Below are 13,880 nucleotides of genomic sequence, written 5' to 3' on the forward strand. Positions count from 1 at the left end.
TGCGAACGTCCGTATGCGTCTATACGGATACGATATATGAAACGAATTGGATAAAGGTTATCAGATGGCTGATAAAACAATTCATGCCAAATTTCATTCAGATCGGTTGAAACTTCTCATTGTAACTTGCTAATAAGGACAAGTATAAATCGGACTATATACAGTGGGACAGAAAAGTCTACATACACCACTCAGTAAGCACCTTTTTCGAAACGAAATTTTTGTACGAAAAAGTTTTCTCCAAAATGTCTATTTTTGTTAATTTTTTTTGCATTGTTTCCGGTACTGTAGTTTTAGTTTTTAAAGTAAAATCTTATCCTACCTACCTACTGGCAGTTTAAGTAACTTCTAGTTATGAAAAGGTATGTAGACATATCTATGCCACTGTATATGCATGTATGTATGTGAGCTGAATCTTAACCGATTTTCACCACAATCCATAGCGTTTGTTGTTGGGCCAAACAAGTGACGTGTGCAAAATTGGAAGATATTGGGCAACAAATACGACTTGATCGCAAGAATTCATTAACAGACAGGCAGGCAGACGGACTGGAGTGGCTACTTCGCATGCCGATCGGTGTTCTGAACAATCTCCTTCTCGACATTGTAGAAGCGTAATATTATAATAATGTGATAATCGCCCTTCGACGGATGTCAGTAACCTGCCATCCCTTAAACTCTGAAAACTCTTCCGTTTGGTTGCGACCTGGAGATGAGCCGTAGTGGTAAAGTATTTGATATATGGTGTTGACGTCTGGTGTACGGCACTGCAAAAATCCAACTAGTGTTCAATATTCAGCCAGATGTAAAGGAGAGTTTTGTTGTGCATCACAGCTACACAGAGGACGACGCCTCTGGATGCCCTTAGTGCGTTGAAAATCCTATGAGGCCTTCCGGATTAGGAGGGGATAAGGCCATTACTGAGAAGAAGTAAGGGACAGGTCAGAATGCCTTTCAGTATCATAAAGGGACATAAAACGCACTTATGCAGAATTTGGGCGGTAAGTGACAGCATGTCTAGGGCATGTGGGGATAATGAAGAGACGTTGGAAGATTTCCTATGTCAACGTCCACATTTAAATGGCATTTGTGGTTAAAACATGAACAGTCTTTGCACCACTATTGTGGGTGTGATCAAATCTACGATTCGACTCAGAAATTCTTCCTGATTCGGCTTAGTCATGTCTGTATGTCCGCGTATTCTTTCTGTACCGTTTGTCCGTCTGTTGCTTTTTATATCCACTACCGAAGGATGGGGGTATATAAATTTTATCACTCCGTTTGCAACACATTGAAATATCCATTTCCGACCCTATAAAGTATATATATTCTTGATCGTCGTAAACATCCAAGACCATCTAGCCATATCCGACCGTCCGTCTGTCTGTTGAAATCACGCTACAGTCTTTAAAAATATAGATATCGAGCTGAAACTTTGCACAGGTTGAGTTTAAAGATGGACCATATCGGAGTATATCATGATATAGCCACCATATAGACCGATTCGCCGATTTCAGGTCTTTGGCCCATAAAAGGCGCATTTATTGTCCGATTTTGCCAAAACTTGGGAAAGTGAGTAGTGTCAGACCCTTCGATATGTTTCTTCAATTTCGCCCAGATCGGTCCAGATTTGGATATAGCTGTCATATAGACCGATCTCTCGATTTAAGGTCTTCGGCCCATAAAAGGCGCATTTATAATCCAATTTTGCTTAAACTTGGAACAGTGTGTTGCTTTAGGCCCTTCGACATCCCTTTTCAATTAGGCCCAGATCGGTAAAGATATGGATATAGCTGCCATAAAGACCGATCCGCTGTTTTAAGATCTTAGGCGCATAAAAGCCACATTAATGATCCGATTTTGCTGAAATTTGGGACAGGGAGTTGTGTTAGGCCCTTCGACATCCTTTTTTAATTTGGCCCAGATCGGGCCAGATTTGGATATAGCTGCCATATAGACCGATCTATCCATAAAAAGCGCATTTATTGTCCGATGTCGCCGAAAGTTGAGACAGCGAGCTGCGTTATGCCACTCGATGTTCTTCTCCAATTTAGCCACAATCGGTCTTGATTTGGATATAGCTGCCGTATAGCATTTGCCTTTTTTCACCGGACTATGACGAAAGGTGGTTTACATATATACCCGAGGTGGTGGGTATCCAAAGTTCAGCCCGGCCGAACTTAACGCCCTTTTACTTGTTTGTTATCAAATTGGAGATCGCATTTGTGATTCAATTATGACAAAATTTTCCATATACCACTTGAATGAATGAATTTCGTCATTCCGCTTGTAAGACATCGAATTATTGAGTTTAGACCCAACAAAGTATATATTCTGGATCGCCTGGATATTATATGTCGATTTAACCATGCCCGCCCGTCTCTCTTTCAAACTTTCGATGGAGTAAAGGTAGGTGGTTGAAATTTTTCACAAATTCTTCTGATTACTTCTGGTCAGTTGCGGTTGTAACTGGGCCAAATAAATAGCTCCATGTTTTGGCATAGATGACATAACTTCAGCCGCTAGAGGGCGCTATTATTATCCAATTTGGCTGAAATTTTGCATAACTTGTTTTGGTTTGACCATCAACAACTGTGCAAAGTATAGCTCAAATCGGTACATAATCTGATATAGCTCCCATATAAACCGTTAATGGACCTTGACTTTTTTAGCCGCTAGAAGGCGCAATTATTGGGTTGCCCAAAAAGTAATTGCGGATTTTTAAAAGAAAGTAAATGCATTTTTAATAAAACTTAGAATTAACTTTAATCAAATATACTTTTTTTACAGTTTTTTTCTAAAGCAAGTTAAAAGTAACAGCTGATAACTGACAGAAGAAAGAATGCAATTACCGAGTCACAAGCTGTAAAAAAAATTTGTCAACGCCGACTATATGAAAAATCCGCAATTACTTTTTGGGCAACCCAATACTATCCGATTTGGCTGAAATTTTGCATGAATTGTTCTGGTTTGGCCATCAACAACTGTACCAAGTATGGTCTAAATCAGTTCATACAGCTCTCAAATATAAACCGATCTTGTATCTTGACTTCTGAGCGGCTAGAGGGAGCAATTCTTATACGATTTGGCTGAAATTTTGCACCAAGTGTTGACCATCTACAACTGTGCCAAGTATAGCTCGACTCGGTTACAGCCTGATGTAGCTCCCATATAAACCGATTTTGGATCTTGACTTCTTGGGCCGCTAGAGGGCGCTGTTCTTATCCGATTTGGCTGAAATACTGCATTTTTTGGTATTTTACTTCGACCATCACCAACTGTACCATGTATGGTTCAAATCGGTTTATAATCTGATATAGCTCCCATATAAACCGATTTGGGATCTTAACTTCTTGAGCCGCTAGAGGGCGCAATTATTATCCGATTTGGTTGAAATTTTTGCGTGAAGTGTTTTAGTTTGACCATTAACAACTGTGCCACGTATGATCAAAATCGGTTCATAACCTGATATAGCTCCAATATAAACCGATCTCCCGATTATACTTCTTGAGCCTCTAGAGGGAGCAAATAACTCCTAACTCCATGGTTTGGTATAGCTGCCATATAAACCGATCTCTCGATTAGAATTCTTGAGCCCCTGGAAGCCGCAATTTTTGTCCGATTTGACTGAAATTTTGCATGTGGTGTTCTGTTATGACTTCCAACAACTGTGCCAAGTACGGTCCACATAGGTCAATAATCTGATATAAACCGATCACCCGATTTGACTTCTTGATCCCCTAGAAGCCATAATTTTTATCCGATTTGGCTAAACTTTTTCAAAGAGTGTTCCGTTACGACTTCCAACATCTGTGCCAACTACGGTCAAGAACTTGATATAGCATCCATATAAACCGATCTCCCTATTTGACTTCTTGAGCCCCTGGCAGCCACAATTTTCATTCGATTCGGCTGAAATTTCTCACATCGTGATTTATAATGAATTCCAACAACTGTGCCAAGTACGGTCCAAGTCGGTCTATAGCCTGTTATGGCTCCCACATGCCCCGATCTCCCGGTTTGACTTCTTAAGGCCCTGCAAGCCACAATTTTTGTCCAATTTGGCCGAAATTTTGCATGAAATGTTCTGTCATGATTTTCATCAACTGTACTTTGGACTTTACTAAGTACAGTTGTTGAAAATCATAACAGAACATTTCATGCAAAATTTCGGCCAAATTGGACAAAAATTGTGGCTTGCAGGGCCTTAAGAAGTCAAATCGGGAGATCGGGGCATGTGGGAGCCATAACAGGCTATAGACCGATTTGGACCGTACTTGGCACAGTTGTTGGAATTCATTATAAATCACAATTTTTGTCCGTAAGCTCCCATATAGACCGGTAATCGATGGTGATGGGTTTCCATGATTCGGTCCGGCCGAACTTAGCACGCTTTTACTTGTTAAAGTTCCTAATTGGGTCAACCCGTGTATTCGTCCATACTTTTACCAATTTTCCTTGAAGAGCTCCCCCACGTCATTTCTTAGTCCATCTTTTCTTTATTCTCCATGTAGTTTTCTGGCCTCGATATCTCTTTTACTTAATATCAGATAAACCGTCTGTCTGTTCTTCCATCCTGTTCCTCATCCATTTGTTCTTGGGCTTGAACACAATTTTTATTTTGAAGTCTGCTTAGGCAAACGGGTACACTCCATAATGTCGACTATAAAACATTCTGCCTTACTGATATAAAATCACTGTTTGTTCTTGTTACCCTTCTTGGTTTTCTCTTCCTGAAAAATTCGAAAGGATTTTTTCGAGAGGTACTTCTTGTTTATTGGGCAATGAAATGTTTAAAACAATAAAATCGATTGTCTTCTTTGTATGTGAGTTCGTTCTCACGCTTGTTCATGAAACCACACATCGATATTCTATTCATGGAGTGGGTAACGAATACACCTTCATCACTTCTCTAAGACACCATCATCACTGGACATTTAAAGTTTCTCAATTATGCGGTTTATTTGCCTGATCGTTTATTTATTTTCGTTATTCAAATGTTTTTTTTTTATATCTTCCAAAATGGTAATTGCCATAAATTTTCTTGATACTGATTTTTTTTTTTTTAAATTACGCACATTTTTTTCTCGAAACACTTTCAAAATTGGCGAGTGTGTGTTTGAGTGAAGGGTTGCCTTGCTCGCGCTGTGATTCGCGTTGCACGTGTTACTTCGCGGCTGGTTGTAATGGAAAAGCTAAAAAAATCCGCTAGCATTTTAGTTTTATACCAGCACCCATAAACATCATCGCAATGCCACAGTACTCAGCCAGCCAGCCAGCTTCTAAGGCCTCCCCTCACAAGCCAACACGCTAAGCCAAGCAAACATTGGAGGCTCCACAAACAGCAGAGTCATCATCATCAAAACATCCCCATCGTCATCGTCATCATCTTCATCAACATCTTGTTAACAGAATACCAATGAACATTATCGCTTAGAGCATTTAACAGTAGCTGCCAAACTCTTCGCGGCGCCAAAATGTTTGGTGTCATTGTGTGGAGTAGTGTTGGGCTATCTGTGAACCCCTTGGTGGCAAGCAATACAATTGTGGTTTGTTTTGTTTTGGTGTCATTGTTTTGTGTGCTTGCTGCTGTTACAATAAGAGCATCATGGATCTCCAACTCATCGCCAGCTTATGGCTCATAATGACAATGGGGGAGTAGTTCATTATGATCTCTGTTTAACTCTCACTCTCATGGGGATAGTCTCTTCTGGGTCTCTCACAACTTGTTGTTGTTGTTGTTTATATTTTCAATTGCTCTAAATTATTTTGAAGGTTATATTGCCGAGAGGAGTTTTAAATCGCATCATCTTTTTTGCCGCTTTCATTGCCCCCCTCTCTCCTTCGCTAACGGTATTAAAAACATTAATGGCAATATTTATTTATGTAGTTCATTGATTATATTTCGCTTATCAATGATTGCCTATTATTGGGTTAACATTAATGAAAATTATTGCATTGTTTAATGAGAAGAGCAATGAGTTCAATTAATCAACATTTTGCGATTTTTGCGAGAGTGTGAATAGGCGAATGCTTGGAAAAGTGTGTTAGGACTAAAGACTTAAGTAACAAACTTGATGATGATGATACGTCATAAGACATAAACAAAAGACTTAAGACACATACTGAATGTTATTAGTGTTATTAGTTTCTTGAATAATACAATAACGGCATTGGGTTTTACTAGTAGATCCTAAATGACCTCGAGGGATAAACCAAAAATGCCAAATATTCAGGAGGGAGCTATACCCAAACATGGATCGATTTGTACCATTTACACTTCAAACCGATTTTTAACAATAACAAGTAAAAGCTTGCAGAGTTTGGGCGGGCCGAATCTTATTAACCCTGCGCTATGGATCGCATTTGTCAAGTTCTTTAGGATTTTTTTTAGGCAAACAAAGGATAATGGTTAAGAATTGCTATTCCATTTGGAGCTATATCAGGCTATAGACCGATTCAGATCATATTTGGCACGAATGTTGAAATCAGACAATCATTGCGCCCTCTAGGGCCTCAAGAAGTGCTATCGAAAGATACATCAGGTTCTATACCGATTCATACCATATTTGGCACGTATGTTGAAGGTCATTAGAGAAGTAGATGTAGAAAATTTCGGCCAAATCGGTTAAGAATTACTCCCTCTAGAGGCTCAAAAAGTTCAATGGGGAGATCGGTTCATTGGGAGCTATATCAGTATTTAGACCGACTAGGGACGATATTTGGCACGTATGTTGAAAGTGTTATAGGTGATAGGTTGAAAGTGATAGAAAAGTCACTGTGAACATTTTCAGCTAAATCCAATAAGAATTGCGCCCTCTAGGGGCTCAAGATGTGCAATCGGGAGATCGGTTTATATGGGAGCCCTATCAGACATTGAACCGATTTAGACCATAACAAGCATAGTTGTTCGAAGTTACTACAAAGCACCTTGTACACAATTTCAGCTAAATCGGATAAGTATTGCGCCCTCTGGGGCCTTAAAAAGTATACTCGAGAGATCAGTTTATATGGGAGCTAAAACAAGTTTAAGGCCGATTCATTCTAAATTTCGTACGTATGTTGGAGATCATTAGAAAAGCCGTTGTACAAAATTTCAACTCAATCGGGTTAGAATGGCGCCCTCTAGGGGCTTAAAAAGTATAATCGATAGATCGGTTTATTTAAGACCTATATCAGGTTTAAGTGCGATTCAGACCATACTTGGCACGCATTTTAGAAAACACAAACAAAGTCACTATTCAAAATTTCAGCAAAATCGGATAAGAATTGCGTCCTCTTGGAGCTCAAGAAGTTCAATCGGGAAATTGGTTTAGATGGTAGCTATATCAGTGTTTGGACCGATTCCGATCATACTTGACAAATCTGTTGAAAGTCATACCAAAAGCCCCTGTGCAAAATTTCTGATAAGAATTGCGTCCTCTAGAGGCTTACAAATTTATAATCGGGAGATCGGTTTATATGGGAGCTATCAGGCTATGGACCGTTTCAGACCATACTTGACACGTATGTTAGAGGTCTTAAAACAATTCACTGTGCTAAATTTCTGCCAAGTCGGATAAGAATTAAGCCCTCTAGGGGCTATATCTAAATATCGTCCGATCTTAACCATATTTGGGTCAGATAGCGGGAGTCTTAAAATAGCTCACTGATTCAAATTTCAGCAAAATCGGGTAATAAATACAGCTTTTATGGGCTTCAGACCTTAAATCGGACGATCGGTCTATATGGCAGCTATATCTGAATATAGTCCGATTGAAACCATATTTAGTTCAGATGTCGGGAGGTTACAACTATTTAAAGTTACAACTATTTAAAGTTTCTGCTAAATTGGGTTATAAATGCAGTTTTTGGGGTTCAGTCCCTAAATCAGTAGATCGGTCTATATGGCAGCTATACCTAAATATTATCCGATCTAAACCATAACTAGGTCGGATATCGGTAGGCTAAAACCAACTCAGTTTTTCAAATTTCAGCGAAACCGGGTGATAAATAACGCTTTTATGGGCTTCAGACTCTCAATCGGCAGATCGGTCTATATGGCAGCTATATCCAAAATCTGGACCGATCTGGGCCGTATTGAACAAGAATGGTAAGACAACTCGTTGTACCAAATTTCAGCCAAATCCGACGATAAATGCCTCTATTTTGGGCCCAAGATCTTAAATCTAGAGATCGGTCTATATGGCAGCTATAACCAAATCTTGGCCGATATGGGCCAAATTATACAAGATTGTCGAGGGACCGTACATAACTTACTGTCTCAACTTTCAGCGAAATTGGACAATAAATGCGTCTATTATGGGCCGAAGACCTAAAATCGAGAAATCGGTCCATATGACAGCTATTGTATATCCACATCTGGTCCGATCTAGGCTGTATTGGCAGCTAGGCAGTTATATCAAAATCTGGACCGTATTAACCAAGAATGTTGAGAGGCCTTACATAACTCCTAATTTCATCGAAATCGGACATTAAATGCGTCTATTATGGGCCTAAGATCTTAAAGTGAGAGATTGGTCCATATGGCAGCTATAACCAAATCTGAATCGATATAGGTCACATAAAACAAGAACGTTCCTCAAATTTCAGTGAAATCGGACAATAAATGCGTCTATTATGGGCCCAAGACCTTAAATTGGGAGATCAGTCGCCTATATGGCAGATATATCCAAATCTGGACCGATACCGACCGCATTGAACAATGATATCGGAGGCCAGCACAACTCACTGTACCGAATTTTAGCGAAATCGGACAACAAATACGTCCATTATGGGCCCAAGACCTTAAATCGAGAGATCGGTCTATATAGCAGCTACTAAAGTTAGTTACTTAAAGCGGGCTTATCTATATAGACAACATTAACATAGCCCCACAAAAAATACTCTAAAGGCATTAAATCGCACGACCTAGCCGCCCAATTGACCGGTGCCGAACGTGAAATAAAATGTTCACCGAACTCGCATCTCAATAAGTCAATTGTTACGCGTTCTGTGTGGCATGTGACACATGTGACTCGACATTCTGAGTCGATCTGGTCATGCCCGTCCGTCCGTCAAATTCACGATAGCGGTGGAACGAGTTAATCTAGCCGCTTGAAATTTTGCACAGCCACTTAGTATTGATGTAGGCCGTTGGGGATTGCATATGAGTCATTCCGGACTGATTTAGATATAGCTCCCATATGAACCGATCGCCCAATTTGACGGTCTAAATTGGTCCATAACCTGATATAGATCCCATATAAACCGATCTCCCGATTTGAGCCCTTGGAAGCCACAATTTTTATCCGATTTGGATGAAATTTAGCATGTCATGTTCCGCTTTGTCAAATACGGCCCGAATACCTGATATAGGTCCCATATAAACCGATCTCTCGATTTGACTTCTTGACCCCCTGGAAGCCGCAGGTATTTTTTCTGATTTGGCTGAAATTTTGCATGTGGTGTTCCGTTATGACTTTCAACAACTGTGTCAAGTACGGTCCAAACTGGCCTAATATAGTTCCCATATAAACCGATCTTCCGATTTGACTTCTTACAAGCCTCAATTTTTGTCCAATTTATCTGAAATTTTGCATATTGTGTTCTGTTTCGATTTCTAATAAGTGTGCTAAGTACAATAAAAATCGGTCTATAACCTGATATAGCTCCCATGTAAGCCGATCTCCCGATTTGATTTCTTGAGCCCTTACAAGCCGCAATTTTAGTCCGATTTGGTTGAAATTTGGCATGCGGCGTTCTGTTACGACTTCCAACAACTATGCGAATTACAGTCCAAATCAGTCTATAACCTAGTATAGCTGCCATATAAACCGGTCCTTCGATCATGCTTGTTCGGTTTCTAAGAGCTTTACTTTTTGCTGGTTTGACAGAAGTTTGGTATGTAGAATAAAATTATGCCCTTCAACTAAATTTCGTTTGTCTAAATTTTTAGCAGAACTCATGGAGGTGGGTTCCCAAAATTCGGTCCGGCCAAACTTGGCACGCTGTTACTTGTTTGAATTTCGATTTACATCATGATTTTTGGGAACCAATAAGTTTTTAACTGTATCATTATAACGATTTATGGTTTCAAGTGACTGAGTTCGCCAACAATAGCCGGGTGTGATTTTCGATCCAAATATAACGCTGTGAATAAAAAAAATATTATAGCTGTTATTTCTCGTTGACCATGAACCCCAGGGCTTAAATCCCGGCAAGAAAATTAGAAACATTTCCAGCAGTGGTTATGACTGGTGGCACTTGTGAGGCATTTTGCTCAAGTTATCAGTCCCTGTTTGTCAGTGGAATGTTTATGAGCAAATTTGCAATCATTGTTGACTACTCTATTAAAGTGTTGTCAATATGCGGCAAGCCGTTTGGACTCGACAATGAAAAGAAGGTCTCTTTAAACTATTATCGGACAGCAACTCGTTTAGAGAAGTATCCCCGCAGTTTCCCAATAGAATGTTCTTGGGTAAATGGGGATTTTTTTCAATTCCAGTTTACCAGATACAGCAGTGCCAACTTGGTAACACTTACCCCATACTATTTACACTTCATCCGACAACCCATTGACTATTACAACTTTGTTATAGACTACTTTAAAATGGTTTTCCTTTCAAAGGTAATCGAATACCGTTTATAAAATTAGCTTAAACATCCATGCCACTTCTATAACACTCTTATTTCATAGTGATTACAATGTCAACGAATCTCTCCACATGAGATGTAAGTAGAGTACTTTTTTTGTTGTTGTTGTTGAATAGTTAGTTTGCAATGACCATTTTTTCCTTTCCTAAATGTCAATGTGTCTCCGCTGTTTGTTTTGTTGGACCACTTGACCAACATATCGAACCATCATCGCAGATTGCACCAATTTTTTTTTTCATATGATGCTTAACATTCTTTGCATCCAAGATTCCGGTCGCTTTTGGTTTTTTATTTTCCATACATAGTACCTTGTAATGTCAAATAGCAGCAGCAGCAGCAGCAGCAGCAGCAAGTGTTTCAAGTTAGCACGTTCACTCTCTGGCTGTAGCACATGGGGCAAAGACAAGTGTAGAAAAAATCAAGCGTTTGTTTTTTCTTATTCCACTATGGTGTCTAGCAGTAGTTGGTCTGATTTAAATTTATGTGTGTTATTATGCATCTGCTCAATGAGTGTCATATTGGACACCATAGATTTGTTTTCTTATCGAGAAGAAGACAACTAAGTGTGCTGTACCAAACCAAGAAACGATTGAAATCTTTAATAGCTGGAAGATCATGTGGGGACTTAAAAAATATGGTAGTAGGTACAATACTCGTTGTATAATGACCTTTCAAAGTCTGTTTAAACTTTTTGGAAGTTGTTGAGTATTCTGTTTTTTGGATCTTTTTCAAGGACATTACAATTTGAGATTCGTGGATATACATTTACAGTAGAGCTTAGGCGAGTATTATGTGTTGTACGTTGAACAGTTTGCAGTTTTTCTTCAGATATGTCTTTCATACAACTTTCTCTAAGAGTATATTAAAAAGATCACACGATAGGGCGTCAATTTGTCTGACTCGATGATTTGAAGCGATTCGCAGGTAGTCTCTCATATTTTTCAAGGATACCAAACTTTGATGTCCTACACTTAGTTTAGTAGGAATAATTTACTGGGATCCTTTCTTTCAGTTATTGGAGGAGTTAAAAGGAATGAATCCAGATACATTTAAATTTGTCCTCCTATCATCAAAGTTATACAAGAGAAATGTACCGGAATCATTCGCAAAGCCCTAACCAGATCTGAGAAAGAAAGGCTATTGAGGAATCACAAAGGCTATTGAGAGCCTTAATAGGGTCCTGGCGGATAACTGGACATTCCTGTCTGGTATCATCCTCATGTAACCTAACCTAAGCTAGACATGGTTATAAATTCAATGAATTTATGGAACTATCAAAAGCTGCTTTGTATTCCCCAAGTTGCTGCTGGCTGTCGAGCTGTTTTTCTTGGGTCTTTGCCAAGATATGGTGAATTTTACATATCTGGCATACAAAAAAATAAATTTAATGTATGTGAATATATATTATAATAAAAAAAATCACGATAGAGCGCCACCTATATGTAAAATTTAAAATTATAATACAGAAAACCTAATACAAACAAATAAAAGTGTCCAAAGTTCGGCCCAACGCCCTCCATCATGGATCGTATTTGACAAGTTTTTGGAATGACTTTTTCAATACATATATGAGCTACATCAAGTCATTGACCGATATGGTCCATACTTGTTATGACTGTTAGAAGTCATAGAAAAATACCACCTCCAAAATTTCAGGCAAATCGAGTAAAAATTGCAACCTCCAGCGGCTCAGAGTGTCAAATTGGGAGATCGATTTATATGGCAGCTATATCAGGTTATCAAATGATTTAGACCATACTTGACATACCAAAACGATGTGTGTAAAATTTCAACCAAATTGGATAAAAATTGCGCCCTCAAGAAGCTCAAGAAGTCTAATCAGGAAATCGGTTTATATGGCGGCTATATCTGGTTATGAGCTGGTTTAGACCATACTTGGCACAGTTGTTGAAAGTTATTCGAAAGTCATTTGAAAGTCATTCATTTTGTACAAAATTGTACCCAAAATTAATAAGAATTGCGCCCTCTAGAAGCTCATGAAGTCTAGACCCCAGATCGGTTTATATGGCAGCTATATCAGGTTATGAACCGAGTTGAACCATACTTAGCACAGTTGTTGGAAATAATATCAAAACACCACGCGCAAAATTTCTGCCAAATCGGATAAGAATTGCAGCCTCTAGATGCTCAAGAAGTCAAGACCCAAAATGGCAGTTATATCAAAACATGCACCGAGGTGGCCCCTTTTAAAATCCCATCGGTTGTACGGTGCAAATCTGTTTATCAGGTAATAAACTGATTTAGACCGTATTTGGTATAGTTATTGGAAGTCGTAACAGAACACCGCATGTAAAATTTCAGCCAAATCGGACAAAAATTGCGGCTTGTAAGGGCTTAAGAAGTCAAATCGGGAGTTCGGTTTAGGTTAGAGATCGCTTTGGACCGTATTTGGCACAGTTGTTGGTATTCATAAGAGAACACTACATTCAAAATTTCAGACCAATTGAACAAAAATTGCGGCTTTCAGGGGCTCAAGAAGTCAAATCGGAAGATCGGTTTATATGGGAGCTATATCAGGTTCTTGGTCGATTTGAACCTTACTTAGCGCAGTTGTTGGAAGTCATTACAGAACACTATGTGCAAAATTTTAACCACAATGGACTAACGTTGTGGCTTCTAGGGGCTCAAGAAAACGGGAGATCGGTTTATATGGCAGCTTTATCTAAATCTGAACCCATATGGTCCATTTGCAATCCCCAATGACGACCTACATCAGTATTAAGTATTTGTGCAAAATTTCAAGCGGCTAGCTCCACGCATTCGATCGCTATCGTGATTTCGACTGACAGTCGGACGGACGGACATAGCTAGATCGACTCAGGACGTCTAGACGATCAATAATATATATACTCTATGGGGTCTTAGCCGCTGTGGCCAACTATGAAATAGTGGGCTGAAACCGTTTACGGGAAATATGATATGGACCACGCTCTTTGCGAATCTATTCAATTTGAAGCCCTAAGTATTAAAGAACCAAAGATATTGGCCTTTGTTGGCAATATTTGGTCATTTTTCATATGATGCCCCATTTTGCAGAGATAATGACCCACTGTGGCCAACTGGGAAATAGTGGGCTGAAACCGTTTACAGGAAATATAATATGGACCACGCTCTTTTCGAATCTATTCAATTTGGAACCCTAAGTATTAAAGATACCAAAACATTGGCCATTTTTGGTAAAATTTGGTAATTTTTCCATATAATGCCCCATTTTTCAGAGTAAG

At 39.2% G+C, this 13,880-nt stretch overlaps 1 long non-coding RNA gene across 1 annotated transcript in view; it reads left to right on the forward strand.

The window, feature by feature from the left end:
- The window catches only part of LOC131998582 (uncharacterized), a 211,953-nt gene that overhangs the window by 180,270 nt on the left and 17,803 nt on the right, over positions 1-13,880 (forward strand). The gene's annotated exons all lie outside the window — the stretch shown is intronic.

The sequence above is a fragment of the Stomoxys calcitrans genome, chromosome 1 (genome assembly GCF_963082655.1).
Source record: "Stomoxys calcitrans chromosome 1, idStoCalc2.1, whole genome shotgun sequence".
Lineage (NCBI taxonomy): Eukaryota > Metazoa > Arthropoda > Insecta > Diptera > Muscidae > Stomoxys > Stomoxys calcitrans.